Genomic DNA, 16,185 nt, shown 5'->3' with positions numbered 1-16,185 from the left:
TTTCCTAGCCTCTCTCTCTCTTTCTCTCTCTCTCTCTCTCTCTCTTTCTCTCTTTTTCCTCCCTTTCTTCCTCTCCCTCCTTCCCTGTGACCCACCCCCCCAGTGGATCTGCTCCCCCACCTGCACCTGCCCGTCACCATCTCTCACCTGCGTCTACCTATCACCACCCTGTGCCCACCCCACCCCCACTCTTCTGCCCCACCCATCACTGCTCTGCTTCTCCCTCCGATAAATCGGGCTTCCCCCCCTTTCCCTACCCTCAGTCCTGAAGAAGGGTCCTGACCCCAAACGTTGACCGCCTGCTTTTCTCCACGGATGCTGCCTGGCCTGCTGAGTCCCTACAGCATTGTCACAGTTTTTCATTTTCTTGGTGAGTGACATCAGTATCTAATTTTATTGCAACATGTGTTCCCATTATAATGTGAAATAACTGTACATAAAAATGTTGTCATGTGTAGGTATCAGAGATTGATAGGTGCGTTTGCAATTCCCAGCGCAGGGTCAGTGCTACAGTGGGTCAGGTCTCTCAATGAGTTGCAGGAACACACTGTGATAGCTGGGTGTGTTGTAACAATATATCACCAAATTAAAATGAGAACAATAATGTAATGAGTTATAGCTGGACATAAATACAGTAATATGAGACAAGATTGCAATGTGTTTCCCTGATAACACATGACAGGGTGTTTATCTATGATAATTAGGCTGGTTGGGTTAGCATTCCACTTGTTCAGTCTGGATGTGATTTTCAGAAGGCTTTCAACCCCTCCCCCCCGGATGTTCAACCCGGAAAAGCACTGAAGTGATACACTTCGGGAGATCGAATTCGAAGGCAGAATGCAAGGTTAATGGCAGGACTCTCAGCAGTGTGGAGGAGCAGAGGGATCTTGGGGTCCACCTCCATAGATCCCTCAAGGTTGCCGCACAGGTCGATAGGGTTGTTTATGTAAGGTTTCTTTATTAGTCACATGTACATCGAAACACACAGTGAAATGCATCTTTTGCGTAGAGTGTTCTGGGGGCAGCCCGCAAGTGTCGTCACGCTCCTGGCACCAACATAGCACGCCCACAACTTCCTAGCCTGTACGTCTTTGGAATGTGGGAGGAAACCAGAGCACCCGGAGGAAACCCACGCAGAAACGGGAGAACGTACAAACTCCTTACAGACTGAGGTGGAATTGAACCCGGGTTGCTGGCGCTGTAATAGCGTTATGCTAACCGCTACACTACCACGGTGCGTATGGAGTGTTGGCCTTCATTCGTCGGGGGACTGTGTTCAAGAGCAGCTAGGTGATGTTGCAGGTCTCTTGAACTCTGGTCAGACCACACTTGGATTATTCTGTTCAGTTCTGGTCGCCTCATTATAGGAAGGATGTGGAAGCTTTAGAGAGGGTACAGAGGAGATTTACCAGATTGCTGCCTGGATTGGAGAGCACGTCTTATGACGATAGGTTGAGCGAGCTGGGGCTTTTCTCTTTGGAGAGCAGGAGGATGAGGGGTGACTTGATAGAGGTGTACAAGGGGCACAGATTGAGTGCACAGTCAGAGACTTTTCCCCCAGGGTGACAATGGCTAACACGAGGGGACATAATTTTAAGGTGATTGGAGGAAGGTATAAGGGGGATGTCAGGGGTAAGTTTTTTACACAGAGAGTGGTGGGTGTGTGGGACGCACTGCCGGCAGAGGTGGTGGGGGCAGATACATTGGGGACATTTAAGAGACTCTTAGGTAGACTCATGAATGATAGAGAAATGGAGGGCTATGTGGGAGGGAAGGGTTAGATAGATCTCAGAGCAGGATAAAATGTCGGCACAACATTGTAGGCCGAAGGGCCTGTACTGTGCTGTAGTGTTCGATGTTCTAAAGAACCATAGAACACTACAGCACAGAAAGCAGGTCATTGGGCCCTTCTAGTCTGTGCCCAAACTTTATTCCGCTAGTCCCATTGACCTGCACCCAGTCCATAACCCTCCAGACCGCTCCCATCCATGTATCTATCCAACTTATTCCTAAAACTTAAGAGTGAGCCCACATTTACCACATCAGATGGCAGCTCGTTCCACACTCCGACCACTCTCTGAGTGAAGAAGTTCCCCCTAAACCTTTCCCCTTTCACCCTAAAACCATGTCCTCTCGTACTTATCTCTCCTAATCTAGGTGGAAAGAGCCTACTCGCATTAACTCTATGCCCCTCATAATTTTGTAAACCTCTATCAAATCTCCCCTCATTCTTCTACGTTCCAAGGAATAAAGTCCTAACCTGTGCAATCTCTCCCTGTAACTCAACTCCTGAAGACCCGGCAACATTCTCGTTCTATGTTCTATGTTTTCCACACTGAAGTGTATCATCCCTGAACCAGTGAGGAGAGGGAGGAATGCCCAGGATGGTACTCACAATCCCAGGTCCACGAAATGGCCATGGGCCAGGGGTCCCCGGGAGAGAGAGCGGGGAGTTGGCAACTCTTCTAGTGGGCTTCGAGCCTCATCGTTGAGTGGCAGCCCTTCGTCTGTGACAGACCTTGGAATGGAGGGCCTGGTTTGGGATTTGGGGGTGGGGGGAGGGGGGTGGACGTACAAGGGAGGTGTACTGTCCAAAGGAGCCGACCAGGTGTGTCTGGGGTATGGTGGGGTGGGGGGAGCGGGAGGGGTGTTCAGCCAGGGAGGGGGCAGGGACCATGCAGAGGCTTTGTTGGTGGCTGCCTCTCCAGCGAGGTGGGGGGGGGGGGCCAGCCCTGGACAGCCCAGGTGTCAGAGGGCAGGGGCCACAGCTGCCCTGTAGGGCACGAGCTTTGTGCTGCCTCCATCTCCAAAGCCAAAGTGTGTTGGTGCAGTGAGGGCAGTGGCGGATTTTTTATTCGAGAGCGTTTATCTGTACGGATAGTCTGTGTGTGTGTGTGTGTGTGTGTGTGTGTGTGTGTGTGTGTGTGTGTGTGTGTGTGTGTGTGTGTGTGTGTGTCTGTCTGTCTGTCTGTCTGTCTGTGTCTGTGTGGGGTGTGTGTATTTGTGTGCGTGTATATATGTGTTTGTATATGTGTGTGTCTGTGAGTGTATGTGTGTGTGTTTGTATGTGTGTGTCTGTGTGATTGTGTGTATGAGTATGTGTGTGTGTGTGTGTCTGTGTGTCTCTGTCTGTGTGCGTGTGTGTATGAGTGTGTGTATGTGTGTGTGTGTGTGTGTGTGTGTGTGTGTGTGTGTGTGTGTGTGTGTGAGAGAGAGAGAGAATGAGACAGAGAGACAGAGAAAATCAGAACCAGGTTTATTATCACTGAGTATGTTGAGAAAGGTGTTGTTCTGTGGCAGCAGCACAGTGCAGGACAGAAAAATCACTACAAGTTACAAAAATCAATAAATAGTGCAAAAGAGGGATGACGAGGTGGTGTTCACGGGTTCACGGACCGTTCAGAGATCTGACGGCGGAGGGGAAGAAGCTGTTCCTGAATCGTTGAGTGTGGGTCTTCAGGCTCCTGTACCTCCTCCCCGATGGTAGAGAGAGTGTGTGTGTGAGAGAGAGTGTGTATGTGTGTGTGTGTGTCTGTGTGTCTGTGTGTGAGTGAGAGAGAGAGAGAAAGAGAGTGTCTCTGTGTGTGTATCTGTCTATGTGTGTGTGTATTTCTGTATGTTTGTGTGACTGTATGTGTGTCTGTGTGTTTCTGTGTGTGTGTGTCTCTCTCTGTGTGTGTCTGTGTGTGTGTGTCGGACTCTCTCTCTCCGTCTGTGTGTGTGAGTGTGTCTGTGTCTGTGTGTGTGTGTCGGTCTGTGTGTGTGTCTGTGTCTCTGTGTGTCGGTCTCTCTTTCTCTGTGTGTGTGAGTGTGTCTGTATCTGTGTGTCTGTCTGTCTGTGTGTGTGTGTGTGTGTGTGTGTGTGTGTCTTTAATCATTAGAAATAACTGCTTAAATGCACTGTGTTTCTTCCTTTAAGACCTGTAAGCTTTTTATTCAATGAAATGTTGTTGTTTTGCACCCGTCTCCGAGCCTGTCTGAGATTGGATGTAATCAGGGCAGATCCTTTTGTCAACTTTAAACAGCGCATCCAGGGTCTAAACAAAACACCTTGTTAGTTCGGGGCTGTTTACACCGGAGATTGAACATTTGGCAATAACAAGTCGCAATTGTTCGCTGATTTTAGTTTGCTTGTTTAAAAGTGGAGTTGTCTTTGAGGGCGAGCTGTTTCCTGGTTCCTGACCGGGACTGCCGGAGAGTTGTAAAAGATTAAAGAGGCGAGCCCCCTCGTAAATGGGCGACAGGGGAAATTTTCTCAAGGTTGTAAATTTAAACAACTTGTGGGCGTCTGTGGTAACAGCAGCCTCTGTCCTGCCTCGGCAGCAAACAGTGGGGGGGAGCATGGGGTCGTGATGGGGGTGGGGAGAGCCGGCACCCAGGGCAGGGGAAGGGGCAGGGGTGGGGGCGGGCGAGGGATGGAGGGATTGAAGAGGGAGAGGGAGAGGCGGATACTGGAGGGGAGGGGGGAGAGAGGAGAGAGAGTAGAAGGACGGGGAGAAAGAGTGGGGAGAGAGAGAGAGTGGGGGGGAGACTGGGGGGGCTTTATTCACTGGAAAGGAGGAGGATGAGAGGAGACATGATAGAGGTATATAAAATATTGAGAGGAATAGATAGACAGTCAGCGCCTCCTTCCCAGGGCACCAATGCTCAAGACGAGAGGGCACGGCTTTAAGGTTATGGGTGGGAGGTTCAGGGGAGATGTCAGGGGGAGGTTTTTCACCCAGAGAGTGGTTGGTGCATGGAATGCACTGCCTGGGGTGGTGGTAGAGGCAGATACATTGAACAGGTTCAAGAGCTTGTTGGATAGGCACATGGAGGAGTGTGGGATGGGGGGGATATGCGGGAGGAAGGGGTTAGGTAGTGCGAGGGTGGTCTGATGGACGGCACAACACGGTGGGCCGAAGGGCCTGTTTTGTGCTGTATGGTTCTATGGTTCTATGGAGAGAGAGGGAGAGGGGAGGGAGAGAAAGAGAGAGGGAGAGCGGGGGAGAGAGAGGGAGAAGAGAAAGAGAGGGAGAGTGGGGGAGAGAGAGGGAGAAAGATGAAGAGAGGAAGTGATAAGAGAAAAAGGGAGAGAGGGAGAAAAAGAAAGGGGGAGAGGGGGAAGAGAGGGAGAGGGGAGGCAGAGGAAGAAGAGAAAGAGGGAGAGGAGAGATAAAGAGAGGAAAAAGAGAGAGAAAGAGGAACAGGAGGCCTGTGATTAGTGGTGTGCCTCAGGGGTTTGTGCTGGGGCCGTTGTTGTTTGTTGTCTATATCAATGATCTAGACGATAATGTGGTAAATTGGATCAGCAAGTTTGCTGATGACACTAAGATTGGAGGCGTTGTGAACAGCGAGGGAGGCTTTCAAAGCTCGCAGAGGGATCTGGACCAACTGGGAGAATGGGCCAGAAAATGGCAGCTGGAATTTAATGCCGACAAGTGTGAGGTGTTGCATTTTGGAAGGACAAATCAAGGTAGGACGTGCACAGTAAACGGTAGGGCACTGAGGAGTGCGGAGGGACACAGGGATCTGGGAGTTCAGATACATAATTCCCTGAAAGTGGCGTCACAGGTAGACAGGATTGTAAAGAAGGCTTTTTGGCGTCCTGGCATTCATAAATCAAAGTATTGAGTATAGGAGTTGGGATGTTGTGGTGAGGTTGTATAAGACATTGGTGAGGCCAAATTTGGAGTATTGTGTGCAGTTCTGGTCACCGAACTACAGGAAGGACGTTAGTAAGATTGAAAGAGTGCAGAGGAGATTTACTAGAATGTTGCCGGGTCTTCAGGAGTTGAGTTACAGGGAAAGGTTGAACAGGTTAGGACTTTATTCCTTGGAGCGCAGAAGAATGAGGGGAGATTTGATAGAGGTTTACAAAATTATGAGGGGCATAGACAGAGTAAATGCAAGTAAGCTCTTTCCACCTAGATTAGGAGAGATAAGTACGAGAGGACATGGCTTTAGGGTGAAAGGGGAAAGGTTTAGGGGGAACTTCTTCACTCAGAGAGTGGTGGGAGTGTGGAACGAGCTGCCGTCTGACATGGTAAATGTGGGCTCACTCTTAAGTTTTAAGAATAAATTGGACAGATACGTGGACGGGAGAGGTCTGGAGGGTTATGGACTGGGTGCAGGTCAATGGAACTAGCGGAATAAAGTTTCGGCACAGACTAGAAGGGCCGAATGGCCCATTTTCTGTGCTGAAGTGTTCTATGGTTCTATGGAAGAGAGAGAAAGATTTGGGGGAAGAGAAGATAAAGAGAGGAGAGAGGGAGAACGTGAGAGGGAAGAAGAGAGAGGAAAGTGGAATGAGAGAAAAAGAGAGAGAAAGAGTGAGAGAGAGAGAGGGGGAGGGAGAGGGGTGAAGAGAGAAAGTGAGAGGGGGTGACAGAGGGAGACAACGAGACAGAGGGAGACAGAGGGGGCAGTCAGAAAGAGAGAGGGGAGCTGAGGGACAGATGCTGTGTGAGAGAGACAGAGAGTCAGAGGGAGATGGAGAGAGAGAGAGAATCAGTGAGAGAGAGGGGCAGGCAGACACATAAGAGGGGACGGGACAGAGAACGAGAGGGAAGCACACAGAGGGTGTAACCAGGGACACAGGCAGAGTGAGCTGGGGGGAGGATGCAGAGAGCTTTGATTCATCAAGAGCTGCAGGCTGGAAATTTAAGCCCAGGTGTGCTGTCATTCTTGTGGTATCTAGTCTGAACGCCAAACCCACAGCCCGGTCCTGTCGACTGCTGCAATCAACCAGCTGCCAGGGGGAGCTCATCCGGTCGAGCAGCTTCTGTGGGAGGGATGGGAATGGTCAACGTTTCGGGTCGACACCTCACACCAGGGCTGGTGTCCCTGTAACTGGTGCGCTTGTAGTGGAGGCAGGTTAGATAGATGGAGACATAGACAGATAGGGAGAGAGACATAGATAGATAGAAATAGATAGATAGATAGATATTGGTTTATTATTGTCACTTGTACAGTGAAAAACTTGTCTTGCACACCGATCGTACAGGTCAATTCATTACACAGTGCAGTTACATTGAGGTAGTACAGAGTGCATTGAGGTAGTACAGATCAAAAAAAAAGCAGGGGCTTTTCTCTTTAGAAAGAGGGAGGATGAGCGGTGACCTGATAGAGGTGTACAAGATTATAAGGGGCATAGAATGGGCAGCCAGCACCTTTTCCCCAGGGTGGCAATGGACAATACCAGAGGACATCCATTTGAGGTGAGTGGAGGAAAGTTTAGGGGAGATGTCAGAGGTAGGTTGTTTACACAGAGAGTGGTGGGTGCGTGGAACACACTGCCGGGGGTGGTGGGAGAGGCTGATGCAACATTATATTTAAGAGACTCTTAGATAGGTACATGGATGACAGAAAAACGGAGGATTCAGGGCTGTGCAGGAGGGAAGGGTTAGATTCGTGGTGGGCTAGATAAGATATCTTTAGTCACGTGTACATCGAAACACGCAGTGAAATGCATCTTTTGCATAGAGTGTTCTGGGGGGGCAGCCCGCAAGTGTCGCCACGCTTCCGGCGCCAACATAGCACGCCCGCAACTTCCTAACCCCTACGTCTTTGGAATGTGGGAGGAAACCGGAGCACCCGGAGGAAACCCACGCAGACACTGGGAGAACGTACAAACTCCTTGCAGACATGGATAGGTGGGTAGATTAGATCGATAGATAGCTAGGTAGATATTTAGATCGATAGACTGAAAAACTATGAACAATAAAAATTAAATTAAACAAAAAGGAAAAATCACGAAGACCAAACACACGGTGAATTGTCAGATAAAAGCTGAATAGCTTTTGATAAACCTTTCGATAAAGAGTCAGAGTAGGAAGGAGAGAGGGTTGATGGGCGAATTTGAGGGGCCTGACCCTGGGCACAGGTAGATCACAGGTGCGGTGTGCCACGTGAGCACAGGTTGATGGACAGGTGGGGGGGGGGGGTTGCCAGATGTCCAGGGCAGATAGGATCAATGGCTCCGGTTCAAACCCACAGCCAGGTGTGTCGGTGGACGTTCTCTTCAATGTGATTCCGGCACGTTAATTGTCTGTACTTATCCCTGGAATGCTTGTGGGGAGATATGTCGAGTTCTGCTGGATGCCCCACCCCAACACAACCCCAGTGACACGCAAGACCCCACGCTTTTATCGATAATGCAGCGCTGGTGAGATGATGCGAAAAATGATCGTTTCACAGGAGCCCAGGGTAGGGGAGCGGGCTGGTAGTTTATTCCATAACTGATATAGGGAGAGCAAAATATATGTGTGTGTGTGTGTGTGTGTGTGTGTGTGTGTGTATGTAAAATTGGGCGGAATTGGTATTGGTTTATTATTGTCACTTGTACTGAGGTCCAGTGAAAAACTTGTCTTGCACACCGATTGTACAGGTCAATTCATTACACAGTGCATTGAGGCAGTACAAGGGAAAAGCATTAACAGAATGCAGAATAAAGTGTCCCAGCTACAGAGAAAGTGCAGTGCAGGTAGACACTAAGGCGCAAGGGCCACGACCAGGTAGATTGTGAGGTCAAGGGTCCATCTCTTTGCACTAGGGGGCCATTCAATAGTCTTATAACAGCGGGGTAGAAGCCGTCCTTGAGCCTGGGGGTACGTGCTTTCAGGCTTTTGTATCTTCTGCCCAATGGGAGAGGGGAGAAGAGAGAATGTCCGGGGTGGGTGGGGCTTCTTTGATTATGTCGGCTGCTTTCCCGACAACCGCACACTCACTTCCCAACCCCGACACCCACCTGCCATCAAACATCACACCCACCTACCAAACGTCAACTACCTGCCCATCCATCCCCCACCCACCCACCTACTCACCTCACCTACCAACCCCATCACCCACACACCCACCCTACCAACCCACCTGTCCATCAAACCCCCACCCTCCTTCCCAACGTCCAACTACCAGCACACGCCCCTACCTCCCGACCCCCCCAGACCCCCCTCGACCCTCTTGCTCCCTGCACACGTATCCCACCCACCTCCCTATCCGTTCACCCGTCTGCCTGTCTCCTGTGATCAATCGTCTGTCTGTCTCTGTGCCTCTCCCTGTTCAGACGACTGACTGTCACTGCACCTCTCTGCTGTCTGCTCAGGGCTGGGCTGGTGTGTGCTCCTGTTTCACCATGTGACAGGGAGTGAGGGGGGGGGGTTCTATCTGTGTATTTACCCCCTCTCCTCCCCTCTCCCCACCCTCCTTGTCTCCGCCCCCTCTCTCTCTTTCTCTCTCTCCCCATTTATTCCTGTCCTCTCTCTTTCTCTCCTCTCTGTCCACTGTCTTCTCTCTCTGTCTATCTCTTTCTGGTATTGGTATTGGTATTGGTTTATTATTGTCACTTGTACTGAGGTCCAGTGAAAAACGTGTTGCACACCGATTGTACAGGTCAATTCATTACACAGTGCAGTTACATTGAGTTAGTACAGAGTGCATTGAGGTAGTACAGGTAAAAACAATAACAGTACAGAGTAAAGTGTCCCAGCTACAGAGAAAGTGCAGTGCAATAAGCTGCAAGGTCACAACAAGGTAGATCGTGAGGTCAGAGTCCATCTCGTCGTATAAGGGAACCGTTCAATAGTCTTATCACCGTGGGGTAGAAGCTGTCCTTGAGCCTGGTGGGACGTGCCCTCAGGCTCCTGTATCTTCTGCCCGATGGGAGAGGGGAGAAGAGAGAATGACCCGGGTGGGTGGGGTCTTTGATTATGTCGGCTGCTTCACCGAGACAACGAGAGGTAAAGACAGAGTCCATGGAGGGGAGGCTGGTGCCTGTGATGTGCTGGACTGTGTCCACAACTCTCTGCGGTTTCTTGCAGTCCCGGGCAGAGCAGTTGCCGTCCCGAACCGGGATACATCCAGACAGGATGCTTTCTGTGGGGCACCTGTAAAAGTTGGTGGGGGTCAAATGGGACATACTGAATTTCTTCAGCCTCCTGAGGAAGTAGAGGTGCTGGTGAGCTTGCTTGACCATGACGTCTATATAATTTGACCAGGAGAGGCTGTTGGTCATGTTCACTCCCAGGAACTTGAAGCTCTCAACCCTCTCGACCTCAGCACCATCGATGTAGACAGGAGCATGTACACCGCCCCCTTTCCTGAAGTCAATGACCAGCTCTCCCCTCACTCTCTCTCTCTCTCTCTCTCTCTCTCTCCCCCCTCCCCTTCTTTCTCTCCTTCTCTCCATCTTTTCCCTCTCCGCTTGATACACCAACAACGCCGGGCAGGAGACGGGTGACAGCTGCCCAATGAACAGGCTCCCATCGCCCCTTCCCCTCCATCGCGACACTCCCTCCCTCTCCCCCGCCCTGCCCACTGGCTGTCGGGTCCGGGTGAGTGATTACAGCATGGCTGCTGAGGAGGCAGGCTTCAGAGTGTTCCTGTCATCAATAACTCCTCGCGAGGCGCTCTCGGAGCGAGGCAGAGGGGTGAAACTCAGGTCAAACTGTCTCACCGATATTGAAATGGATTCCCGTGTGTGTGTGTGCACGCGAGTGTGTGTGCGTCTTTGTGTCTGTGTCTATGGGTTTGTCTGTGTGTGTGCTTGTGTGGGTCTGTGTGTGTGGGTGTCTGTGTTTGTTTGTGTTTGTGTGTGTCTGTGTTTTTGTGTGTGGGTGTCTGTGTGTGTGTGTCAGTGTGTGTGTGTGTGTGTCTGTCTGTCAGTGTGTGTGTGTTTCAGTGTGTGTGTGTCAGTGTGTGTGTGTGTCTGTCAGTGTGTGTGTCAGTGTGTGTGTGTGTCTGTCAGTGTGTGTGTGTCTGTGTGTGTGTGTGTGTCTGTGTGTGTGTGTGAGTGTGTGTGTGTGGGTGTGTGTCAGTGTGTGTGTGTTTGTGTGTTTGTGTGCGTGTGTGTCAGTGTGTGTGTGTGTGTGGGTGTGTGTCAGTGTGTGTGTGTGTGGGTGTGTGTCAGTGTGTGTGTGTGTGTCTGTCAGTCAGTGTGTGTGTGTGTCTGTGTGTGTGTGAGTGTGTGTGTGTGTGTCAGTGTGTGTGTGTCTGTCTGTCAGTGTGTGTGTGTGTCTGTGTGTGTGTGAGTGTGTGTGGGTGTGTGTCAGTGTGTGTGTGTGTGTGTGTGTGTGTGCAGCGATGGAGGGGGTAGTGAGGGGGAGGAACAGGAGGAGGGGGGAGGGGTGGGGAGGAAAGAGGGGAAGGGGAAAGGGTGGAGAGATGGGGAGAGAGGAGGAGTAATGGGGAGAAAGAGGGAGGGGGAGAGGGGGGAGGAGGGAATGTCTGACAGACAGGGGGAAAGGACAGGGAGAGAGGGGGGTGGGACAGAGGCTGAGAGAGAGAAAGAAGGAGAGAGAGACGAAGGAGAGAGAGAGAGAGACTAACGGTGAAAGGGAGAGAGGGGGAGGAAAAGGGTGAGAGAGGCGGACAGACAGACTGACAGAGAGACAGAGGGAGAGTGTAGGAGAAGGAGAGAAAGAGTGACAGAGAAAGGACTTGGAGAGAGGGAGGGAGAAAGACTGGCAGAAACAGTCAGGACCTGGAGAAGGAGAGATGGAGAGAGAGGGAGGGGGGGGCGGAGAGAGAGGGAGGGAGTTAGGGATGTGTGTTAGGACCGAGGGAGGGAGAGAGGGACAGTGAGGAAGGCTGTCAAAGCTTGCAGAGTGATCTGGACCAGCTGGGAAACTGGGCTGGAAAACGGCAGATGGAACTTAATGCAGACAAGTGTGAGGTGACGCACTTTGGGAGGACAAACCAGGGTAAAACTTACACAGTGAACAGTAGGGCTCTGAGGTGTGCGGTAGAGCAAAGGGACCTGGGAATATAGATCCATAATCCTTGAAAGTGGCATCTCAGGGTCATAAAGAGAGCTTTTGGCACATTGGCCTTCATAAACCAGGGCACTGAGTACAGGAGTTGGGATGCTGTGTTGAAGTTGGACAAGATGTTGGTGAGGTTGAATTTGGAGCATTGTGGGCAGTTCTGGTCACCTACCTACAGGAGAGATGTCAATAAGCCTGAAAGAGTGCAGAGAAAATTTACACGGATGTTGCCGGGGCTTGAGGACCTGAGTTACAGGGAAAGGTTGAATAGATTCGGACTTTATTCCCTGGAGCGCAGGAGAATGAGGAGAGATCTTATAGAGGTGTACAGAATTATGAGGGGTAGAGATAGGGTGAATGCATGCAGGCTTTTTCCCCTCAGGTTGGGTGAGACTAGAACGAGAGGACATAGGTTTAGGGTGAAAGGGGAATCTGAGGGGGAACTACTTCACTCAGAGGGTGGTGCGAGTGTGGAACCAGCTGCCAGCGGAAGTGGTGGATGTGGGTTCAGTTGTAACGTTTAAGAGAAGTTTGGATAGGTCCATGGATGGGAGGGGTTTGGAGGGATATGGTCCGGGTGCAGGTAGATACGACTGGGCAGAAGATCAGGCCGGCATGGAGCAGATGGGTCAAAGGGCCTGTTTCTGTGCTCTGTGGCTCTATAATCAGGTTTATTATCACTAACATATGACGTGAGATGTGTTGTTTTGTGGCAGCAGTACAGTGCAAACATCACTATAAATTGCAAAGTAAATAAATAGTGCAAAAGGGGAATAATGAGGTAGTGTTCATGGGATCAGAGGTCTGATGGCGGAGGGGAAGAAGCTGTTCCTGAATCGTTGAGTGTGGGTCTTCAGGCTCCTGTACCTCCTCCCCGATGGCAGTAACGAGAAGAGGGCATGTCCCGGGTGGTGAGGATCCTCAGTGACAGATACCGCCTTCTGAAGGCACCGCCTCTTGAAGATGTCCTCGATGGTGGGGAGGGTTGTGCCCGTGATGGAGCTGGCTGAGGCTACAACCCTCTGCAGCCTCCTGGTGCATTGGAGCCTCCGTACCAGGCGGTGATGCAACCAGTCAGAACGCTCTCTGCCGTACATCTGAAGAAGTTTGCAAGGGTCTTTGGTGAGGGACCGAATCTCCTCAAACTCCTAACAAAGCAGAGCAGCTGACATGCCTTCTTCGTGATTGCATCAATGTGTTGGGCCTGGGATAGATCCTCCGAAATGTTGAATTCCACAGATTCACCACCCTCTGGGAAAAGCAGTTCCTCCTCATCTACCCCCCTGAACCTTGAGGCCATGTCCCCGAGTTCCAGTCTCACCTAAGATATAAGATAAGATATTTATTTATTAGTCACATGTACATCGAAACACACAGTGAAATGCATCTTTGGGAAGGGAGTGAGAGAAGGGGAGGGAGGGAGGGGAGGGAGGGAGAGAGAAGGGGAGGGAGGGAGGGGAGGGAGGGAGAGAGAAGGGGAGGGAGGGAGGGAGGGGAGGGAGAGAGAAGGGGAGGGAGGGAGGGGAGGGAGAGAGAAGGGGAGAGAGATGGGAGAAAAGGAGAGGTGACAAATTAAATGAATACAAAAATGCAAAGTAGGCAGAGGGGAGAGAGAGTCGGGAGAGAGGCCAATGAACAGAGGAGATCGTGACTGAGGTGGAGGCCACATAAATAGACTCGAGTGGGGGGATTGAGGGGGGAGAGTCAGTCAAAGCCATTTAAGGCAAAGACAGACACAGAGAGTGAGAGGGAACGTTGACACACAGATAGAGAGTGAGGGGGAGATAGAGAGACACAGGGAAATTGAAAGATCGAAGGAGAAATAGAGAGAACAGAAAAAATGAGAGACAGAGGGAAACAGGGACTGTGAGGGAGAGAGAGAGGGAGGGAGAGGGAGAGAGAGAGACTGACAGATGGAGAGAGAGGGAGAGAGACTGACAGAGACAGAGAGAAAGAGAGAGAGACTGGCAGAGAGGGAGAGACTGACAGTCATAGAGAGAGATTGACAGAGAGGGACAGACTGGCAGAGAGAGAGACATAGAGAAAGATGGAGGGAGAGAGACAGACTGGCAGAGAGAGGGACAAGAGAGAGAGAGAGAGACTGATAGAGAGTGAAAGAGGGAGAGAGACAGAGTGGCAGAGAGAGAGAGAGACAGATGGACAACAGAGAGAGACTGGCAGAGAGGGAGAGACTGACAGTCATGGAGAGAGAGATTGACAGAGGAAAAGAGATTAGCAGAGAGAGAGGGTGACAGACAGAGAGAGAGAGAGAGTGGCAGAGAGAGAGACAGAGAGAGAGAGAGACTGACAGAGAGAGAGAGTGAGAGAGACAGATAGAGGCAGAGAGACAGAGAGAGGGAGACAGAAAGACTGGCAGAGAGAGAGACACACAGTGAGAGAGACAGAGAGAGTCAGAGAGACAGAGAGAGAGAGACAAAGAATGGCAGGGAGACAGAAACTGACGGAGAGTGAGAGACTGACAGTCAGAGAGAGATTGACAGAGAATGGAAAAGAGAGATTAGCAGTGAGAAAGACTGACAGAGGGGAAGACAGAGACAGAGACCGACACAGGGAGAAAGAGAGTGAGGGACACGGAGACAGACAGAGAGAGAGTGTGTGTGTGTGTGAGAGAGAGAGAGGGAGAGAGAGAGAGAGAGGCATTGAGAGAGAGGTTGAGGAGAGGTGAATAGACAGAGAGGTGGAAACCAAACAGAGAGGGAAAGAGGGAGGTCAGACAGAGTAAAACAGAGACAGGAAGGAAAAATGAGCAGAGACAGAGGGGAAATGAGGGGGAGAGGAGGTGGAAGGAGAGAGGGGTGTAAATTGGCTGACTTTTAAATAACAGATTGAAAGTTTTAAGAACACACCAGTGGGCAGGATTTACGAGCGCTCTCTTGCTGAGCAATGAGGGAGCCACAGTTATACCGATCGTAAATTTTTATCACAAGGTTCCAAAGGCACGGAGCTCCAATTTTGTGTTTGGATGTGTGTGAGAGAGAGGCACTAGCAGCTCATGGGAGTATGGGCATACATAATTAAACACACGCTTCCCGGATGTGTTCTTTGATCAAAGCCTTAGGCTTTAGTAAGCAACTATTCTATTCCCCCTCCCTCTCTGTCTCTCCCTGTCCCTCTGTCTCTGTCTCTCTCTCTCTGTCTCTTTCTCTGTCTCTCTGTCTGTCTCTGTCTCTCTGTCTGTCTCTCTCTCTCTCTGTCTCTCTATCTCTGTCTGTCTCTCTCTCTGTCTCTCTGTGTCTCTCTGTCTATCTCTGTCTCTATCTCCCTCTCTGTCTCTTTCTCTCTCTCTGTCTTTCTCTCTCTCTGTCTCTCTGTGTCGGTGTCTCTCTCTGTCTCTCTGTTTCTCTGTCTGTTTCTCTCTCTGTCTCTCTGTCTCTCTCTCTGTCTCTGTCTCTGTCTCTCTGCCTCTCTCTGTATCTCTCTCTCTTTTCTTCTGTGTGTGTGTCTCTCTCTGTCTGTGTCTGCCTCTCTCTGCCTCTCTCTCTCTGTCTCCCTGTCTCTTTCTATCTCTCTCTGCCTCTCTCTGTATCTCTATCTCTCTCTCTCTTTGCCTCTATCTGTGTGTGTCTCTCTCTCTCTCCTGCCTCTCTCTCTCTCTCTCTCCTCTCTGTCTCTCTCTCCCTCCCCCCCTCTCTCTCTCTCTCTCCTCTCTGTCTCTCTCTCCCTCCCCCCCTCTCTCTATCTCTCTCTCCTGTTTTTCTCTATCTCTGTTTGTCTCTCTGCCCCTCTCTCTCCCCCCCTTTCTTTTTTATGTACCAGTTATTCGCAAGAAAGATCCTCGACCTGAAACATTCACCCCTTCTCCCCCTGCACAGATGCTGCCTGACCCACCCAGTATTTCCAACGTCTTATTTTGGACGTTCAGCATCCGTGAGTTCCTCCAGAAGTCTGATGTTTTTACATAGAACATCGAACAGTACAGCACAGTACAGGCCCTTCAGCCCACCATGTCGTGCCGACCTTTAAACCTCGCCTAAGACTATCTAACCCCTTCCTCTCACATATCCTTCTGTTTTAAATTCCTCCGTATGCTTATCTAGCAATCTCTTGAATGTGACCAATGTACCTGCCCCCACCACCACCCCAGGCAGCGCATTCCATGCCCCAACCACTCCCTGGGTGAAAAACCTCCCTCTGACATCTCCCTTGAACTTCCCACCCATTACTTTAAAGCCATGCCCTCTTGTATTGAGCATTGGTACCCTGGGAAAGAGGTGCTGGCTGTCCACTCTATCTATTAATATTTTATACACCTCTATCATGTCTCCTCTCATCCTCCTCCTGTCCAAAGAGTAAAGCCCCAGCTCCCTTAGTCTCTCCTCATAATCCATCCTCTCCAAACCAGGCAGCATCCTGGCAAATCTCCTCTGCATCCTTTCCAACACCTCCACATCCTTCCTATTTTTTGCTCCAGATTCCAGCTGTT

This window comes from Pristis pectinata, chromosome X (assembly GCF_009764475.1).
Source record: "Pristis pectinata isolate sPriPec2 chromosome X, sPriPec2.1.pri, whole genome shotgun sequence".
Classification (NCBI taxonomy): domain Eukaryota; kingdom Metazoa; phylum Chordata; class Chondrichthyes; order Rhinopristiformes; family Pristidae; genus Pristis; species Pristis pectinata.
Note: the sequence above shows the minus strand (reverse complement) of the source record.